Raw genomic sequence first — 21,016 nt, forward strand, 5'->3', positions numbered from 1 at the left:
CCGAGGAAAGTTGCGGCGGCGGCGGCGCGGCCTCCCGGGAGCCCCGGTGTTGGGGCCGGGCCGGCGCCAGCCCTGCACTGGCCGGCCGGGCGCAGGGGAGGAGGCTGTCCTCCTCCTCTTCCTCCTCATCCTCTTCCCCCAGCTCCTCCCTCGTCCCTCCTCTCGGTCCCCACCAGCGCCGAGCGCCGGGGCTCTGGGCAAGGACAATGCACGGGTTAAGGAAACGGGGCTGGCTGCCCGGAGCGGGACCGCGGGCCGGGCCGGGCCGGCGAAGGTCGGCCGCCTGCAGCCCGCCTGGCCCTCGTGGGCCACCCGCAGGCCTGGGAAGCCCGGGTGCTCGTGAGTGGGCCCGCAGCCGGGCCATCCGGGCCGCTGGAGGTGCCGCGTCGACCCGCTTAGCAGCCGTAGGAGCCGGGGACCCCGGACAGCCGGATCAGCCCGGGCACCCGAGACTGGCGGCCGTGCGGGGCCGCTCTGTGTACAGGCTGAAGCCCACCCAGGCCTCGGAGCACCCCGAGGCCCCTCCCTAGCCCGAAAGAGTTAAAAATGGCAAAAGGAGTGAGTCAGTGACTCCGGCTGCTCGCCCTGCCCTAGATGGTAGGAGTCCTGTCATGGAGGTGCAGCACCGTTCGCTTCCCTCATTGCCCGAAAACACACCTCATAACACCGTTTTCGCACGCACAGATTAGTGCCAGGCACCCCTATGTATTCCCTCGCCTAACTACCAGTAGGGAGTGTTACCCATTTTACAGATGGGAAGACTGAGCCTGGAGGTGGCCAGTGACTGGTCCAAGGTCACATAGCTCGGACTCCAGGAGGCAGATGTCAGCTGTCAGCTCGGGTTTTAGATCACTGGGTTGTAACTCATTATTATAGTTACGGTGTGATGACTCAGGGTTCTAACATGGAGTCAGTGTTCACGTCAGTTTTTTTTTTTTTTTAGCGTGGAGTTAACTTGAGGTGTGAAATGTGGAGAGGTCGAGATGAGCTCTCTTAATGAAACTTGTCTCCCCCTCCCCCCAAAAAAACCTAGGCAGTTTTTGATTGTAAGGAATTTGAAAAAATGTTGGTGTATTTTGTTCTTTACATTTAATTTTAGCTATAGTATAGATGTCCTTATGTATTGATAAGTCATAAAGTTGTGCATGAAGTTGATTTTAGTCCTTTTTTTCTTAAAATACTTAGGTTTTCCTTGTGGCCCTTTGTACTTACCGCGTCTGAAATGTTAAGAATAAATGTACTTGATACTTTGATGGGATGGTAATGCACTGGAATTACCCTTAGATTTTGTTTCTTAAATTTCTCATATTTTAATTGTCCTTAAAGAAAATTAGACTTTCAGATAGACTTAGTGTGAGACAAGAACTCATATTTCATGGACTGAGGGTTAAACAAACAGCAGTTAAGAAAGAGTGGAGTTTTCTCTTTAGCCACAGGATTTTTAGTGTGTCTGTCTCGAGGTTTTCCAGCAGTTGGGGAGCAGTCAGTCGCAGTGGTTAGCAGAGTTTATGGTAGCTTCCAAATGGTCTATACTCCAGACCTTGCCAGAAAGTTAAGGGCTCCTCTCAGTGTCTACACCAAGTTCTCTTGTAAAACTGGCTCTCAGAAGTTTAGTATTTACCTCAGAGAGGCATTTACTCGGATTATTCTAGGAGGACGGTTATGGCGGCAAGGTAGAGTTCCACTTACACCTTGTGGGTGTTGAAGAGATCCTGGATGAACAGAATCATTGGTAAGGGTAGGAAATGGACTAAGTGATCTAGTGCCAGCTTTATTGTTCTTGTTTGAAATTTATATATAAGAATCTGTCCTAAAACAGTTTGAAGACATTTTGGTGTGGGACCTGCCTGTTAGGAATTGAACTTAAATATGCTGCTAGAGATGAAGAAATAACATTTAAGATACCATGAGGAGTCAAGAAGAGCCTTGGCTAGAGATTTCTTCTCTGGGGAGCTTGAGATTGTTTTCCTGAGGGCTTCACTGGATTTAGTAGTGAAGGGTGGGAAGTGCAACAGTGTATTGAGGGAACCTTGACTGGAAAAAAGGCCAGAAATTTAAATTGCAGAGGTTTTACTGAGTGTATGGTTGTCACATGTCTAGTTATGGGAAGGACATTTAGATAGAATTTTGGGTGGGAAAGAACTTTTCTGTGCTACCTGACATTACAAACAAGCCTCGGTGGGCTTCATGTGTGAGTTTCTTGGTGTTTGTGATTAGATGTGTATCACGCTTACTTTCCTCTTAGTACAAAGAGCTTTCGCTTTTCACCCTGCCAGCTAGTCATCCCCCCACCCCTTTTCTTCCCCCTCTCCAGAAGAACTCAACCCCCAAACCCAGCAAAGACCAGTGATTTCCAGAAAGTCTCTGTCAAGGTTTTGGCTCTGCACTCCCACTTACTAGTCTTATAAGTCTGTGGTATTCCTAAGCAATAATCTGAACTGCCAGACAACAGTCTATTTTCTGTTGAGTGGTTTTATCTCCATCAATACTTGTCTGTTTTCATTTTAGAAGTAAAGTTCTTGCTTGGAATACCTACCAGTCAGGGTCATCTGAAACTTCATGGAGCAGTTTGCCCTGTCACAGTGAATTGTGTGACTAGAATAGTAGTATGTGTGGTGATTATGCCTTCTGAAAGACTTGTGACCATATGCTGACTTGACCATTTGACAGTTTTTGGTGGCTAGATAGCCTGTGGTAATTCATAACCCAATGTTTGCACAATTTTGGGTTACAAAATGTGGGGGTTAAAATTGGTGTTTGATAATTTGGAAAAAATTATTAAATTCTTTTAAGTTACCTAGAACTTCTCCTGTGTTGCCCCTAAATGAAGGTACTCTTGAAATTTGCATCATGTCCTTGTTAAGCTAGAGTGTAAAGTCTGTCATTGGGTATGTGAAAGTGAAATGTGGGTTTCCCATGACTAAAGGTTCAGATTGGATGATGCAGATGAGTCCCTGCTTCCTAAATTTTGGTTTCATTTTGGTCTATCAAAACAGAATGACTTGGAAATACTGCATTATATTGTATTTAAAAGTTATGTTTTGGCTTTGAAATCCCACTTTGAGAATTCTGTAAGGGGTTGGAGGTCTTGGTTCCATCAAACATCTGAATTGGTGTGGCTCAGCGTAGGTGTGCTTTGTTGGTACAGGTCTGCATTGGCTTCTTGGCAGTGAGTTCTTACCAGAGCTGTGATCTCTCTTCTTAAAAGTGATGTTTAAAAGTTTGTATAATGCTACTGTTAAAAAGCTAAGTTTTGACAAGATAAATTCATAAATTTTAAGGGGTGCATGTTCATATAACATACAGTCATAGTTTTTAGAAGTCTCCTCTTGCTGAATTGTTTTGTTTTTATCTCCCCCAATTGAAATCTCATACTTAAATTGCTGAGTTTTGGGTGGTCTATTGAGCCAGCTTAACATAGAATGAAACCAGCTTTTAGAAGGCGTCAATTCTACTTTTAAATAACACCTCCATCAGCAAACAGCCTCCCTTTGTTTATAAAATTTCCAATAAGAGTTGATTTTTATTGAAAAACAAAAAAGAAGGACATTTTGTGGCCATTACGATTAAGTTTTTATGTATATTATGGTTAAGGTTTTTATATCTTGGAACATGCATTTCGGTGGAAGGGTGTTCAGACTGCGGCATCTACCCCGGGTCTTCCCGATGCCTAGTTACATGTAAGTAGTGACTGAGCAGCATGGTACTGTGGAGTGATCACCTGCCTTGAGATATGAGCCACGGCGTCGGCGTCTTTCAGGCAGAACTGGAGTCTCAGCAGGGTTGTACCTGCTGGGAGAGGGAGAGTGACTTTAGGCACAGTGGTTTCTGGAGCAGTTCCCTCACCTGTGGAATGAGGTCAATGGTAGTCATTAGGTTCTGATGGCCAGAATGATTGTTTACTTTAACCCTTTCTCACTTCCAGGCCTGCTCATTTCTTTTCATAAATCTTCAGAGCTGCCTTTCCCCTAAACCCAGTCTAGGTTATGCACTTCGTGCTCCCCCCTGTTTTTTTTTTTCTTCCTCGGTGCTGAGAATTAAGCTTGGGGGCCTTGCACAAGTCAGACAAGCACTCTGTCACAGTTGTAGCCCCCCCTTTATGTTAAGCAGGGACTTTCTACTTGTTTCACAGCCCTTATTGTGGACAGAGCTGCATGAGTCATGTGATCGTATATAAAATTATTCATTTAATGTCTCTCTTCCTCTGTTAGATTATGAGGTCTGTTTGGACAGCAGTGTGTATGTGAACACATGTATGAGAACTTAGTCATGTGGCCACATGTTAGCTGCACAGGAAGTTGGGATGTGTAGTCTTTGGTAGGGTGGCTGTTTATTTGGCTGGTCATTTACTTCTACTACAGAAGGGCAGAATGAAGGAAATTAAGCATTGCCCGTACATTACCAGATATTGTGGGAGAAACCTCTGGAAATAAGGCACTAATCACTAATCTGTGATTGGCTATTAATCTCTTAGGTGATGGTATGCAGATTCAAATATATTGTCAGTTGTGTAATACATCTGGAGTCAGAAGAATGAATGTATACTTTTTGTACTTAAAATATTTGGGGCATTTTATTGACACTTTATTTTCTGAAACAATTCTTTCTAGCTGTGATTATATCATGTAAATAACATTTTAAAGTCTAAACTTCTGGATGTTCTAACAGTCTACTGTGGACACACTGTGTGTCTCTTCAGAGGGTGCTAGAATGTCACTTGGGTCTTGTCAGGATTTCGGTGACTCAGCAAGGGTGATAAAACATTAGTGAGGTTGAGAATACCTTTGCTACCTCCTGTCTTCCTCCTTGGAGGCTGTGGGTGAGATAAAAGAGGCAGACCTAAGAGTCTTGAATTGGAGATCCAGAGACCCGAGCACACTGGTGTTCTCTTCTGGAGAGGGAGCCAGAGTTCTGGCACTTCAGGGTTGGGTGGTTTTCTTTCTGTAGTTTTGGGGTGATGATATGGAGTAGTCTGCTTTCTTCATAAGGATTCCAGGTGGTCCTGATGCAGTCTTTGAGAAGCACTGATGTTCATTCATCTCAGAAGGAAATGAGTGCAAAGCAGTTAAATGACTAAACTGTCAGAATAACCAGGTGGGGGTTGGCTTTGGTTTTCTGACTGTATTCTTTGCTCTTTACACACAAAATTACAGGTATAGAAGACACAGAATATTTAAAGGGCATTTGTGTTTATAGGGTAGCCATCATTCTAGTGTGAGCTCCTTCTTAGTGAATGCTGGGCTTAATTTTCCTTTTAACCCAATGGAAAAATAGTTTGAGTTAGTCAGAGGAATGTTTAAAAGTGAGAAGTTGGCATGGTGGCGCACACCTTTAGTCCTCAGGAGGTGGAGGCAGGTGGATCTCTGAGTTCAAGGCCAGCTGGGGCTACAGGGAGACCCTGTCTCAAAACGACCAAAAAACAGTTCAAGGTCAGCCTGGTCTACATAGCAAGTTCCAGGCCAATTGGGGCTACAGGGAGACCCTGTCTCAAAACGACCAAAAAACAGTTCAAGGTCAGCCTGGTCTACATAGCAAGTTCCAGGCCAATTGGGGCTACAGGGAGACCCTGTCTCAAAACGACCAAAAAACAGTTCAAGGTCAGCCTGGTCTACATAGCAAGTTCCAGGCCAATTGGGGCTACAGGGAGACCCTGTCTCAAAACGACCAAAAAACAAACAAACAACAACAAAAAAAACCCAACCCCTCCAAACCAAACCAAACAAACAAAAAAACACAAACTCATTTATACAGAAATGAAAATGATGTAGAAATACTTAAAGACACCTAAAGCTGGGTGTGATGTACACATCTGTAACTCCAGCTCTCAGAAGGTTGAGGTAGGAGAATTATGAGTTCAAAGCCAGCCTGGGCTACTTAGTGAGACACTATCTCGAAGATGGGGTGGCAAGGCAGCATGATGGCTCAGTGGATAAAAGCACTTGCCTACAGGCCTGGTGACCTTAGTTCAATTCCTGGATCCCACTGTGGAAGGAGAGAACTGACTCTTGAGTGTTGCCATCTGACCTCTGCACATTCACTCTAGCATTTGTGTGTGCGCATGTGTGCGTGCGCGCGCACACACACACACACACACACACTATACATACACACAGAAGAAATACACAAAAATTCAAAAAGGCTGGAGAGATGGCTCAGCAGTTAAGAGCACTGGCTGTTCTTGCAGAAGACCCAGTTTTGAATCCCAGCACCCACGTGGCAGTTAATAATCATCTATAACTCCAGTTCCAGGGGATCTGATGCCCTCTTCTGTCCTCTGTGGGCACTGCATGACACAGGTGCACTTACATCCATGCAGGCATAACACACACACACACACACACACACACACACACACACACACACATAGTTCAAAACTTTTTTTTAATATCCATTTTCTGTTCAATAAAGCCATGGAACGTCCTTAAGCTCTATACGTCTTTCAAGGGTTTAAAGATGTATCATTTAACCTATGTGGTACAATGCCCATGCCATGTGTTGGTTACTGTGTAAGTCTGTGTATATCACTGCAACATGGTTTGAATATTTCAAACTAGACGTGGTGGTGCAAACCTCTAATCCCAGTACATCACTGAGACATGAGGATCATGAATTTGAGGCCAATCTGGGCTACATAGTAGGACCCTGTCTCAAGCAAACAAATAAATATGAATTCAATGTTGTTCAAATATGTTTCTATAAAATGAATCATACTGATAACATTCTGTTGAAATTTTACACTTCTGCCTTCAAATTATTTTGCTGCATGTGCTTGCTTGTGAATAGAGCAGAGAATGCCCTGATGTGATAGAATGTTGATTTTTCTTAAATGAAGGAATTCATTTACTGTTGAGAATGGATTTCCTTCTAGCACCTTCCCATATTGGATTCCCTCCCCCAAAGGTGACTCTCCCTCTCCTTTAGTCTTTGTTAGTGGGGGTGGGGTCTTTTTGAGACATAGAGGCATAGAGGTCCACCTGCCTCTGCCTCCCCAATGCTGGGATTAAAGGCATGCGCCATCTTGCCTGGCTTGGACCAGGCATGTTAAAGGCACTTGCCACCAAGCCTGACTACCTGAGTTTGATCCCTGAAATTCACATGGTAGAAAGAGAAAACTGACTCACTAAAGTGGTCCTCTGACTTATACACACAGAAATAATCTAATTGAAAAATTTAAAAAGAGGCCAGTGGTGGAGTTGTACCCCTTTAATTCTTTCCAGCATTCAGGAGGCAGAGGCAGGGGTGGATCTCTGAGTTCAAGGCCAGCTGGGGCTACAGGGAGACCCTGTCTCAAAACGACCAAAAAACAGTTCAAGGTCAGCCTGGTCTACATAGCAAGTTCCAGGCCAATTGGGGCTACAGGGAGACCCTGTCTCAAAACGACCAAAAAACAAATAAAAAACCCAACCAAAACAAAAAAGGTGAGAAGTTGAGGGACTGGACAGATGGCTCCATGGTTAAGAGCACTGGCTGCTCTTGCAGAGGACCCTGGTTCAGTTCCCAGCACCCACATGACAGCTGGTAGCTGTCTGTAACTCCAGTTCAAGGGAATCCGATGCCCTCTTCTAACCTGTGGGCATTACACGACATGGGTACACTTACATACATGCAGGCAATGCACTCATACGCATAATTTTCTTTTAAAGATGAGTTGAGCTTGGGACTCTGGAGGGCAGCACTAGGGTAGGTGGATAGGTAGGAACTTGACCTGATAAAGAGGGAACAGACACAGCTCTTGTCCCCACATTATTACTTTGCTTTTTACTGGTTGCTTATAGTTTCACTGTTGGAAATTTACTCCATTAGATTCTCTAATTTAATGTGGAAATGAGCTCAGTACTATTTTTATCACTTAGCTGGCTGTCATTTTAGAAATCAGAGGTCAGCACCTGTGCTAAATAAGAGCCTTTTAAGAGGGGTGGAGAGTATATCACATATTCCCCCCCCCCCCCCCGGAAAGTGAAGGGTGTGTTTGACAGTCTTCCCATCATGGGAACATTTACTTAGAGGCTTCTCTGGTGATTAAGGTTGGTGTCTTACCATCACTAGAAGGATTGTGGTAGCACTGGGGATCATTCTGCCTAGGACCTCCTGGGCTCTGTTAACTGTGAGACAGGGAATGCCCCTTTTTTTGTAATATTTTATCACCTTTTTATTTAAGCTGTCTCACAACATGTCAGGCATATGATGTGCAGTTCTGATCATGTAGGAAATTCTGATTTTTAAAAACAGTGAAGTCCTGGGACTGGAGAGATGGCTCACCAGTTAAGAGCACTGACTGCTTTTGTAGAGGACCCGGGTTCGATTCCCAGCACCCACATGGCGGCTATGAACTGTTCTTAACTCCAGTTCCAGGGGAATCTGAAGCCCTCTTCTGACCTCCGCGGTATTGCACGGGTGCACTCACATACATGCAGGCAATACACTCATACACATAAAATAAAAATAATAAAATATTAAAAAAAAAAACACAGTGAAGTCCTGTTGGATGACATGAGCATCCCTGTCTCGTGCTCCATGGGAAATAACTACTTGCAGGTGTTTTTGTTTTATCAGAAAAGTTCTGTGTGTATATGTATAGTTACAGACACAGTGCATTTGATACATTTAATATGGATAGTGCTATAAAATGGCTAGTATGATCCATTTTTCTTTTTCTTCCTTTTTGGGTGGTACAAATCAAACCTAGGACACAGCGTACTTGGGAAGGGTTTTGTCACTGACTTACATCCCTACCCTTTTTAAAAAAAATTTTATTATTTTTATTTTATGCGCATGAGTATATTGCCTGAATGTATGTGAGTGCACCCATGTTGTGCAATGCTGCGGAGGTCAGAAGAGGGCTTATTCCCTTGGAACTGGAGTTTTAAGGACGGTTAGTAGCTGCCATGTGGGTGTTGGGAATCGAACCTGGGTTCTCTGCAAGAGCAATCAGTGCTCTTAACCCCTGAGCCATCTCTCCAGCCCCCTTACCCTTGCTTTTTAAGTGTGTAGTTGTGTCTCTGTGTATGTGTGCAGTGTCTAAGCATTTAAGACCAAAGGATGCTAAACAGTCTTTCAGCTTAAACTTAATACTTACCTGTTTTAGAAACATTTCCCTTACCAACTGACAGAGGTATGTGCTTGTGACCAGTGTGTATGTGTAGGTATGTGACTGGAGATTGTGAACCCGGGCTTCACCTGTGCTAGGCTAATGCGGTCTACCACTGAGCCATATCATCTAATCATTTTACTTTTTACTTTGAGACAGGGACCAAGTTGCCCAGATTAGCTTTGAATTCTTTCCACAGTCCAGGCAGTCCTTGGATTTCAGATCCTCCTGCTTCAGCCTCCAGAGTAGGTGGGATTGTAGTCCAGTACCACCTGCCCTAGTTTTCTTTACAGTCTCTCACACTAGCCCACACTGGCCTGGAACTTGCTTTGTACCTCTTTTGCCACATCTCAAGAGCTAGGATTATAGGAGTGAGTGAGTGAGCCACCACACCTGGCTTCCTTGTATGTGCTTTTCCTTTCTCTCTTTTCTAAGATTCATTTTAAAATTTTTACTTGTGTGTCTGTGTGAGTGTATGGTATGTGTATGTAGGTGTGCTGTGGAGGCTAGAGGAGGGTGTTGAATCCCTTGCTGTCGGAGTTAACAGGTAGTTATGAGCTGCCCAGTATGGATGCTGGGAACCTAACTCAGGTCTTCTGGAAGAACAGTACCTGCTCTTAACTGTTGAGCCATCTCTCTAGCCTCTTCTTTATTTTATGTGTGAGTGTATTACCTGCATGTAGGTAAGTGCACCCATGTCATGCAATGCCCACAGAGGACAGAAGAGGCTGTTGGATCCCTGGAACTGGAGTTACAGACAGTTGTTAGCTGCCATGTGTGTGTTGGGATTCGAACCCGGGTCTTCTGCTAGAACAACCAGTGTTCTTAACTGCTGAACCATCTCTCCAGCCCCTTTATTATTTTCATTCTTACATGTATGCGTGTATTGCCTGCATGTAGGTAAGTGCACCTGTGTTGTGCAGTGCCTGCAGAGGACAGAAGAGGCTGTTGGATCCCCTGGAACTGGAGTTAGGGACAGTTGTTAGCTGCCATGTGGGTGCTGGGATTTGAACTGCTGGGATTTGAACCCGGGTCTTCTGCAAGAACAGCCAGTGTTCTTAACTGCTGAGTCATCTCTCCAGCCTCCTTTTTCCTTTTTTTAAAGACTGGATTTTCAAAGCCCAGGCTGGCCTTGAACTTGATTAAATAGCTAAGGACAACCTAGAACTTCTGATTTACTGCCTCAACCTCTGGAGTGCTGTGATTACAGACCTGTCACCATGTCTGCTTTATGCTGCACTGGGGATTAAACCCATGACTTGTTGTGTGCTAGACATGTGCCCTGCCAACTGAGACACACCCCAGTCCTCATCAGATTTTATTACTGCTTGGAGCAATTCCATTTTATGGGATATTCTCCATGGAGAGATGTTAAAATTGTTTTCATACTTGATTTTTTTTTTTTTTTTTTTTTTTTTTTTGAGACAGGGTCTCACTGTGTAGCCCTAGCTGGTCTGGAACTCGAAGTGTAGACCAGGCTTCCTTGATCTCACAGAGATCCTCCTGCCTTTGCCTCCGAAGTGCTGGGGTTAAAAGTGTGCGCCACCATGCTCTGGTATACTTACTTATGCATATAATTGTGCTGAGCATTTGCCACAGAATACATGTTTATAAGGAAAATTATGTACCAGCTATAAACATATTTGAATGTCTATTGCCAAATTGTCTTCCTAAGCATAGTACCAGTTTATACCTTTACCAGTGTCTTAAAGAGTACAGTTTCCCAATTCTTTTTATTTTTTTTATTTTATGTGTATGCGTGTATTGCCTGCATGTAGGTAAGTGTACCCATGTCGTGCAATGCCCTTGGAAGATGGAAGAGGCTGTTGGATCCCCTGGAACTGGAGTTAAGGACAGTTGTTAGCTGCCATGTAGGTGCCGGGATTTGAACCCAGGTCTTCTGTAAAAACAACTAGTGTTTTTAACCACTGAGCCATCTCTCCAGCTGCTTCCCCCTTTAAGTATTTTATTTATTATTTTTATTTTATGTGTATGAGTGTATCGCCTGCATGTATGTGAGTGCACCCATGTCGCGCAATGCCGCGGAGGTCAGAGGAGGGCTTCTGATTTCCCTGGAACTGAAGTTAAGGACGGTTTGTAGCCGCCATGTGGGTGCTGGGAATTGAACCCGGGTCCTCTGCAAGACCAGTCAGTGCTCTTAACCGCTGAGCCATCTCTCCAGCCATGCTCAATGATTCTTTTTAAAAAATATTTATAATTTTTCTGTGTGTCTGAGTGTATTGCCAACATGTTTGTAAGTGCACCTGTGTTTTGCATTGCCTGTGGAGTCCAGAAGAGGGTGTTGTATTCTCTGAAACTGGAGTTATGGATGGTTGTTAGCTGCCATGTGGGTGCTGGGAACTGAACCTGGGTCTTCTGCAAGAGAAACCAGTGCTAAACACGGAGCCATCTCTCTAAACCAGAAAAAGGCCTGCCTCTGCCTCTGCTGGAGTTAAAGGCGTGTGCCACCACTATGAAAAAGATTTTAAAAGACAGGGTCTCCCTGTAGCCCCAGCTGGCCTGTAACTTGTTATGTAGAGCAGACTAGCCTTGATCTCACAGAGATCTGCCTGCCTTTGCTCCCCAAGTGCTAGGATTAAAGGCATGTACCACCATGCCCAGCAAAAAGTGGTTTTTGAAACTAACTCTCTGTAAATGAAAAAGTTGTTACAGTTTACAGTTTGGAAAACGTGGAGTAGCTTAACATGAGAGCACATGATTTATTCCAAGTGTCTTTTTAGTGTTTTCCTGAAAAATCTAGTTTTATTTGTGCACGTATCCTGATTAGACTGATTACCTAGAAACATGGATCTTGTGTGGTCGTAGAACTAGGATCTGGAAATTAGTGGTAAAAGAAAGGCCACTGTTGTCTTTGTCATTGTGGAAGTATGTTCTGCTGGGAAAATCTGTTACGGTTTCCTGAGTGGCGTGAGGATGCAGTGTAAAGTAGACATGAGTTCTCTCCTTAAGGGGAGGTAGGATCTGTGATTGTACAACATGTTACTTTTTTGAAGGTCAAAAATTATGAGTCCATTTGACAGTTAAATTTTACCTAAACTACATATGGATATAAATAGAGCTCTAGTTCCTAAGACAAATACTGTCTGCTGGAAAGTTTATGATTTGATTATTTCCTCTTAAAAACAACCGTCATCAGTGGTGATTTTTTTTCTTTATCTTGACATCAAACACATTTATTGATGGACATTTTTTGTGATATAAAAGATTGTATAAGTTTTTCAAAACAGCAATGGTAAGAAAATGAATAGGCTCTCATTGATTATAATCTTAATTTTTTTAATATTCCTTATAACAGTTCTTTAACACAGTTCAAAACATCAGTAATCTAGGTAAATTCACCTAGGAATTGGCTTGAAAGCCAGCAGTTACTCAGCAGTATTAGAGTCAGATATGCATAGGGAAGAAATGGAAGTTTTAGGATCTGTGGCAGGTAGTTTGGAAAAGGATTGTTTGCTGAATAAGACAAAAATACATCCATGTAAAGGGATGTAGGTGTATAGAGAAGGTCGAGGGATAAGAAAAGTTGAGAATGGGCAGAAATGGAAGAGGGATTTGACTGTCTAGGCAAGCAGCAGTTCTGTCATTTAAAAAGACTCTTCAGGCCAGGGATTGTAGTACACACCTGTGGAGTCCAGAGGTCAACCTCAGGTACCATTCCTCAAGAACCATCCATATCATTTTTTTTGAAACAGGGTCTCACCCAACCTCAGCAAATTAGCCTAGGCTGACGGGGCATGCCAGCACCGCAGGGTCTGCCTGTCTCAGCCTTCTCAGTCCTGAGATTATAGGTGTGCACTACCACACCCACCTTCTTTTTTTCTTTTCTTTTTTTTTTTTTTTTTTTTTTTCAAGTCTTCCCGCAGGCCCCAGCTGGCCTTGAACCCACTGTAGACCAGGCTGGCCTTGAACTTAGAGAGATCCACCTGCGTCTGCCTCCTGGGTGCTGGGACTAAAGGTGTACGCCTGACTTAGCATCCTTCTTTTGCAATGTTGCCATTGGCACATTATTTGTCTATGAGTTACAGTTTGGTTTGTTTGCTCAGTCAATTAAAGAATTAAGAGGCAAGAAAAATCTCAAACCAGCACAGAGTGGGCAGTCAAACAGATTTTTATTGAAAGATGAAGAGTCACATCCATACACATAAAGAATCACACATACAAACACATAGGAATGACTTTTTTGTTTGTTTTTTTTGGTCTTTTTGAGACAGGGTCTCCCTGTAGTCCCAGCTGCTGGCCCTGGAACTCCCTGTGTAGACCAGGCTGGCCTTGAACTTACAGATATCTACCTGCTTTTGCCTCCCAAGTGCTGGGGCCTAAAGGTGTGTGCCACCACGCCTGGCGCACGCCCACCTTCTTTCAAGGGTGTTGGGGATCAGACTCATGCTTACATGCCTGTAATTTTAGCATTCAGGCAACTGAGCAGGAACATGGAGAGTTCAAGTCTGGGCGGAGCTACATTGTGAGACCCAGTCGTCCCCCCCCCTATATCAAACGACACCCCTTCCCCAAAGCACAAAACACAAGCAAGTCCTCGTAAACTTCCTTAACAATGCGACTTCTAGGGTAAAAACCAAATGAGTCCTAGAACCTGTGTCCTCTGCCTAATTTTTGATCTGTCCTAGCTAACTGACTATATCTCAGGTCAGTCTGGATCATGTGACTGTAACTGACCCTTGTCTTTGTGTAGGCTACTTTCTTGGTCTGGAGTTAATGCCTCCTTTAGTTAACTTGGCTTCGAACTGAATTGAGCCAAGCTGTGACTGAGTTGGGGAAGATATTCTTAATTAAATAACTCTCATGTCTGTCTGCTTTATTCCTTCATAGTTCTTAGTACAGTTAGTGAAATTTTTTGTGCATATTTGATTAGTCCCCTGCAGAATTCAGCAGTGGTGTTTTGTTCTCAAAACTTTGCAAACTTAGGTGTTGCCAGGTGCTTAGTACATTTTAAGCACTAAATAAACATTTGTTAAATGAATCAGTAAATAAAATAGATTCATTTATTTTTTTAAGTAGTTCTCAAGGAGCAGGACATATTTGTACTTGGAATAAGAACAGGGGTGTGGGAATCTTGAAAAAGGAATTGGTGAGGCCTTTCAGAGGTAGGGAAGATTGAATTTCAGTTGTGGAGGCGTGTCTAGTAATGCCAGCACTCAGGAGGCTGAGGGAGGAGGACTGTAGTGAGTTTGAGGCCAGTCTGTGCTTCATAGTGAATTCCAGGTTAGCCTGGGCTATGCCGTGCTTAATAAAACAAAACAAGGAACACAGCAGCAAAAAAGATTGGAAAGCTCTATGTGCTGTGCATAGGAGAAAGAGAAAATTACTTGAGTTTAATGCCTATGAATATCTGCAGTATAGTGGGAGCTAAATATTGAGTATGGGGAGTAGAAGGTGGTACATTCTCAAAGGAATAGACAGTTTTGGTAGTTTATTGAAATCGGTACAGTCCTTAATGGTAATTTGGAGCAGTTTCATCGAGTGACTGAGACAGGACCTAGGCTGCTGTCAAATTCATCGTACTTCAGGAGTAATCCAGAAGGCTGGGATTACAGGTATGTACCACCATGCCTTGATTCCTTTAAAAAGTCACAGAAAGAAAGATAAGGGAAAGGAGTTTGGATACCTTTTGGCTTGACTTCCACCTTAAGTTTGGGTTACAGAACAAAAGTGAGGGAAAGTTTCTTGTATGGAAAGGTTTTCAAAAAAGTGAATCTTGTATTGGTGGGACGGCTCAGTCCATAAAGGTGCTTATTGCCAAGCCTGATGACCCAGGACCCACAGTGGATGGAGAGAACTCTCTCTTGCCAGTTATCTTCTACATACACACGGCTGCTAGAAAACAAATTCTTTTTAAAAAAGTAGATCTTGTAATTGTTAGAAAATGATTGAAACTTGGTTTGTTTTGGTCAAGTGACTTAGGAATTTGTTTCAGCATAATTTCATAACTTTTCTCAGTGACTAGTTTCTGTAGCTGATATTTGGAAACAAAAATTCAGGTAAAATTTGTTGAAGATCTCCCCTCTAAGCTTGGCCTCAGGAGGAACTCTTGCTTGGGACATAGTTATAAGTCAGATTAGTGTACCTGGTCCCTGCCCTCATGAAGCTTTTCTGTATAGAGCTCCCTGGAGAGATGTAGAGGAAATCCCGATTTGCAGCATGAGCAAATGGTTTGTTTATGTATTTGTTCTTGAACTTTTTTTTTTTTTTGTCTTTTTGAGACAGGGTGTCCCTGTAGATCTTCCTGCCTCTGCCTCCTGAGTGCTGGGATTAAAGGTGTGAGTTACCATGCCTGGCTTTTGCAACATTTTAGCCTAATTTCTGGCAACATGGGGCTGGGGATAGCATAGTACCAAGGTAAGAGAAAAACTTGGATCTTCAACTTGGCAGTTTGTTTTGGTGTTTTGAGACAGGGACTCTATGTAGTCCAGGCAGACCTTGAACTCTGGACATTCATTACAGCTTCATTACAGGCTTGTGCCACCATACTTCAAGATCACTTTTAGGAGGGGCTCCTGTAAACCTGAGTTTCTCCTTCTAAAGTAAGGGACTGTTTAGTTATAACAGTAGTTGTTGTAACAGTAGCTACTATTGATCAGCCACTAAATATCTATTTGTTGTTGTAGCTTCTTCAGCAATCCTGTGAAGTAGGCTACCATTATCCCTATTTTGTAAGTTAAAAAAACAACTAGGATGTGGAGAAGTGTATTTGCTTTAGGTTAATCATAGTAGGTTGCACATGCTGCAAAGCCCACAAGTTAAAAATATTCAGAGAGAAGAAAGAAGCAAACCTGCAGCCCACTAACCCTAAGGAATAGACAGCACTTGGGCACGCTAGGTTGCTGGCGGTGCTTTCCGTTCAAGGCCTTTTGGACGATAAATACTCCCAACACGTGCTGTTGGAGAGCTCTTTAGTAGGAGAGTGCAAGTGCAAAGTGTGCTCTCTTTCCGCTTACGAAGCCAGTTCACTTTTCCTTTGTGCCTGCAGTTCTGTGACCTGGAGATCCATCCCTGCTGGTCTGCAGCCTCTGAAGCCAGCAGTTAATGGAAAGAACCAGGTACATTGTAGAGCCTGTGCTGCACGGTTGCAGAGGGTGCTAGCTGCTTGTCTTTTCCAGGGGCGGAGATACAGCATTTACTTCCTGGTTTCAGTTGCGTTAGTACAAGTTGCAGTGACTGAATCCTGTGCAAGACACAGATCTGTGGCTTGAGTTTTGGTTGTCTTGACTAGGTACCTGTTCCCTTATGGGGTTTTCTAGTTACTTTCTTTTCAGGCTAAACAAAGCTAGAGCTACTTTCTTTTGTTCATAACTAAAACTTTACTTAGAGCGCACTAATAGACAATTTTAAGGACAGTGTCCAGGATCAGGCTTACCTGTGTCTAGATGAGGGTTGACTAATGATGGGAGTTTTCAGTATGTTAACTAAAATACTTAAACAGTTTGCTTACTGATTTAATTTGCTGAATTTGAATACTAATTCTAGATTAGGATAGTCTAGGTGGAGATACAGGTGTGATACCATACACCTCTGTACTCAGAGCTTATGTTTTAAGTAAGATGTGGAATAGTCAAGAAAGCAAATAATGTAATTACAAAAATGAGGCTGGGCTGATGTTACAGATAATGGGTCTCTCTTGTTCTCTTGTTCTCTGTTACATCTTTTTAAAAAAATATTTTTATTTTTTTTATGTGTATGTGTGTATTGCCTGCTTGTAGGTAAGTGCACCTATGTCGTGCAGTGCCCCTGGAGGACAGACGAGGCCATCGGATCCCCTGGAACTGGAGTTACGGACAGTTGTTAGCTGCCATGTGGGTGCTGGGATTCGAACCCGGGTCTTCTGCAAGAACAGCCAGTGTTCTTTACTGCTGAGCCATCTCTCCAGCCCCTTTCTCTGTTACATCTTATAAACAAAACATTTAGTGTAAACTTAAGTGACCAGGAGTCATGACTCCTGTCTTTGTGAGGCAGTAGCATTTTGAATTTGCCTTCCCACCATAAACATTTAGAAGAACACTTTCCAGATATTGAATGATGTGTAGCACAGGACAGTGATCCTTGACAGATGGGAAGTGAATTAGGGCATCTTTATAGCAGGGACCCAACTTTCTGCCTGGAGGCAGTTTCTAGACCTGAGTGCAGGGAGGGTGACCACAAATAGAGCCATGGGACTTTCCTAAGGTCGAAGAAACAGGTTGGAGTTGCTGAAGACCAAGAAGCAGAGTTCTGGAGAGGGGGGATCAAGTAGAGGTCCATGTATTTAATGAGTGGTCCCCTTAACTGAGTGAATACCTATCTGCAGTATGGGATGCAGTTTCATAAAGGAACACGTTGTGGGGAAGTTGTAGGCGCATTCATTGTCAGAGTCCACAGAGGTTTGAGAACTGAATTGTTAAGGTACTTTATAGTCAGAATGGAAAGATGTCATCAAATGCAGGGCTTTTCAAGACCCCAGAAGGGCTTATCTAATCTACTGTACAGAGAGATCCCAACTGTTACTATGTAAAATTTCTGGCATCAATTAAAAATCTGTGACTTAAAGGGAATCGAAACAAATCTAAAACTGATGTACAGATGTTAGAATTAACAAACAAGGGCATTAAGCAGTCAGAAATTTGGAGAAAGACATGGAAGGTATAAAAAGTCCAGATCAGAGCAGTGAGAACTAATCTGTGGTTTGAAAGATGCTCTATGTAGCAGCAGTGGTGAATTAGACCTGCAGAAGGAAGGAGCACAAAGAAAAGAAGCAGATATGACAGGTATAGCCTTAGCAGACAGGGCTGTTTAAACAGCTTTTGTGAAATACAGGGTTCAGTTGTAGTTTCATGTGGATGTCTTGTTACATGAGTTTTCTTAAGAATAGCTGTGGCCCAGTGTGGTGCCACATGCCTGTCATCTGAGCACTTAGGACAGGCAGGTTGCAGGGTTTGCAGGGAAGCCTGGTCTTTGCAGGGAGCTCTAGGCCGGCCAGGGCCACAGAATGAGACCCTGTTTCCAGAAAAGTAATTGTGACTACAACCTGAAATCAATTCATTTGCTCTCTTGAGTAGTCGGTAGTAAGATTCTGGTAAAGCAGCAGGGCATGGTGGGAGAACTGTATTGTGCACAGTATATCTTCTCTTGCCGTGCCAACAGTATTATCACAAAGTCAACAGTTTAAGACATACATTCATTATCTTGGCTTCTGTGAATCAGATTTCTTAGCTGAACCCTCTGTTCTAGGGTCTTAAAAAGCTGTACTGTTGGTTGGCCTATGGTCTCATTTGAGATTTGACTGGGTGGAAGATCTCTTACAATAAAGGTCTCTTAGTCAGGTATGGTAGTGCACACCTTTTAATCCCAGCACTTGGAGAGGCAGAGGCAGGTGCATTTCTTCGAGATGGAGGACAGCCTAGCTGCATGGCGAGTTCCAGGCCAACTGTGACTACAGGGAGACCCTGTTCCAAAAAACAAAACAAAAAAGAAGTATCTGCCTTAAAATTCCTTGCCATCGGGTTCTTTCCAGCTCTGTTACTCTCTCCAGGCTAGTGTAGGAACTCCTTTGTAGGATAGTTGACAGTCACAGTAACCTTGGAAATGACCTCTCATTGTGTTTGCTGTGTTCTCTTGGTTAAAAGCAAGGCACAGGTTCTGTCTGTACTCAAAAGGAGAAGGTGCATACAGGTGTGAACACTGAGGTGCACTCATGGTCCATCACCAGCAGTGCCCTGCAGTGGGAAAAGCCATTCTGTGGGTTCTGATGTTTATTTTTGGCTTTTAATCCCCACCTTTCCCTGGCTACATAAGTGTCTAGGATAGTGTCTGTCTTTCTACTCTGTGTAGTTGGGAAGAGCACCTGAATGCAGATGAGTGTGAATGCACTTTGGGTCTCAGTCTCCTGAGAGAAGCTTTCACAGACCCCTCATATAGCATCTCCCCTCTAGGTTAGGGTTCAGAGCACCCTCAGCTTGTCCTTCTCACTGCTTCGTATTCGTTTCTCCTGAATTTTAGAGCAGCTAGGTGAATTTATTTGTTGGTTTTACCTTTTATTAGTCCAAGCTGTGGCCTGTTTGGTTTGCTGCTGTATCTTCAGAGCCTAATGTGCTGGTGTGTGGGTGTTGTCTGATTAGCCGTAAGAGTGATGTTAGTACATTTCTTGGAGGAGGAAAATTGTTTTTTTTGAGACAGATTCTTATGCTATAGCACTGGCTGTCCTGAAACTCTACATAGACCAGGCTAGCCTTGAACTCATAGTGATCTACCGTCTTCTGTCTCCTAAGTACCGGGATTTCTGGGATGCAACTCTAAGCCTAGCCGAGAAACTAGTTCTAGGCTGAGAGCTAATGGCTCTTTCTAAGATGGTCAGATGCTACCAACCTATAGATACCTGTTGTCTGTCTGGCTTTCTTCACCCTCGTCTGATAACCACCGTGCTGTTTTTCTGTTATCTTAAAAAACAGTCCATCGCTGTCTTTCATGTTTAGTACATTTTCTTAACTTTTTTCTTTTTACTGATTTTAGGTGAGATTTGTTTTCAGTGCAGTTTTATGAGCAAACAAGTAAATGCGGACTGTTCAATATGTTGAATATATACTTACTGAAGCTTTAATATGTTACCTTTCACCCTAGTTTTTGGGTTCTGTTTTTTTTTTTTTTTTTGTATTGTCATCCTCAACTCTTCCCACCCTGAGTGTACCCTCTCTCTGGCGTCCTGCAGTCTTCCATGAGTCTTAACACCGTGAACTAAAAAACCAGTTTTATTAAAGTGTTGAGTTTCTGGTTGTGATTTTCTCTCCAGGTTGTCTTCTGTAACCATGCTTCTTTTATGCCGTAGCCCTCTGCACAGCTTCATTCCTACATGGGGTAGGCGTTCCTAAGAGTCCCTGCACTCCTGGCTTTCCCTTAGAGCACATTGTCTGTGCTGCTTCACATTTTCTACATCTTCTTTTTTTGAATATTTTATGGGTGTGTTTTGCCTTCATGTATATAAGGGTAGCCATGTTGTGCTGTGCCTGTTGGAGGCCAGAAGAGGCTGTCAAATCTCCTGGAACTGGAGTTACAGGTGGTTATTAGCCACTATGTGGGTGCTGGGAACCAAACCTGGGTCCTCTGCAAGAGCAACCAATGCTCTCGTAACTGCTGAGCTGTTGTCTCTCCAGCCCCTGAATTTTCTATAAAGTGTAGAACCTGCATATTCCAGGTGTTTGCTGCATTATGCAAATGTTACATTGTCTAATATAATAACACTCAAACTTTGTGTTATCATCTTCCAAATGTTGTATTATCTCATTTAATTCTCAGTGCAGCTCTCCAGTCCATTATTCATCTTCTGTAAATGATGTTGAGTAAATTGTCCAAGGTTCCATCATTGTAGATCGAGAATTAGATTTAACAAATGTCTCTGTGCCTCTTCTGGGCCTTGTTATAGCTGGGTTAGGTGGGGGAATAAAGTAGAAAGTTGTGTTCCCTTGGAGCCAGTTGTAAAGTACTTTTGTTTCAGCCCTGGTGGAGTTGGTGGGAGGGTGTTCTGTAAGCTCGGTTACTTGTTCGAGTTGTCGTCTCCACTGCTAGAAGGCTGAAGTCAAAAAAAATGTTTTCTACCATTTTCCTTAGTTCATTTCTTCTGTTGTCATTGTTTTTATTATATGTGGTGTTTATAAGATTATTTATTGTACTTGGGGCCTGTTGTAGTCTGTTTATGCTGCTGTGACACTCCTTACCGCAGAGTAGGTAATTTATACATAGCATAAATTATGTTCTCACATGGCAGAGGGCAGGCAGTCTCAACCTGTTTATAACATTATTAACCCATTCACGTCATCTCTTCTCAAGAGACCCCACCTCTTCATACTGTTAGGTTCTGACATAAGTTTTGGAGGAGACACTAATGTTCAGACCTCATGTGTGCGGCCATGGTACAGTACTACAGAC

At 43.3% G+C, this 21,016-nt stretch overlaps 1 protein-coding gene across 2 annotated transcripts in view; it reads left to right on the forward strand.

Moving 5' to 3' along the window:
* Dyrk1a (dual specificity tyrosine phosphorylation regulated kinase 1A) overlaps positions 1–21,016 on the forward strand; it is a 136,071-nt gene that overhangs the window by 479 nt on the left and 114,576 nt on the right. The gene's annotated exons all lie outside the window — the stretch shown is intronic.

Source organism: Nannospalax galili, unplaced genomic scaffold (assembly GCF_000622305.1).
Source record: "Nannospalax galili isolate Female #2095 unplaced genomic scaffold, S.galili_v1.0 scaffold447, whole genome shotgun sequence".
NCBI classification, from domain to species: domain Eukaryota; kingdom Metazoa; phylum Chordata; class Mammalia; order Rodentia; family Spalacidae; genus Nannospalax; species Nannospalax galili.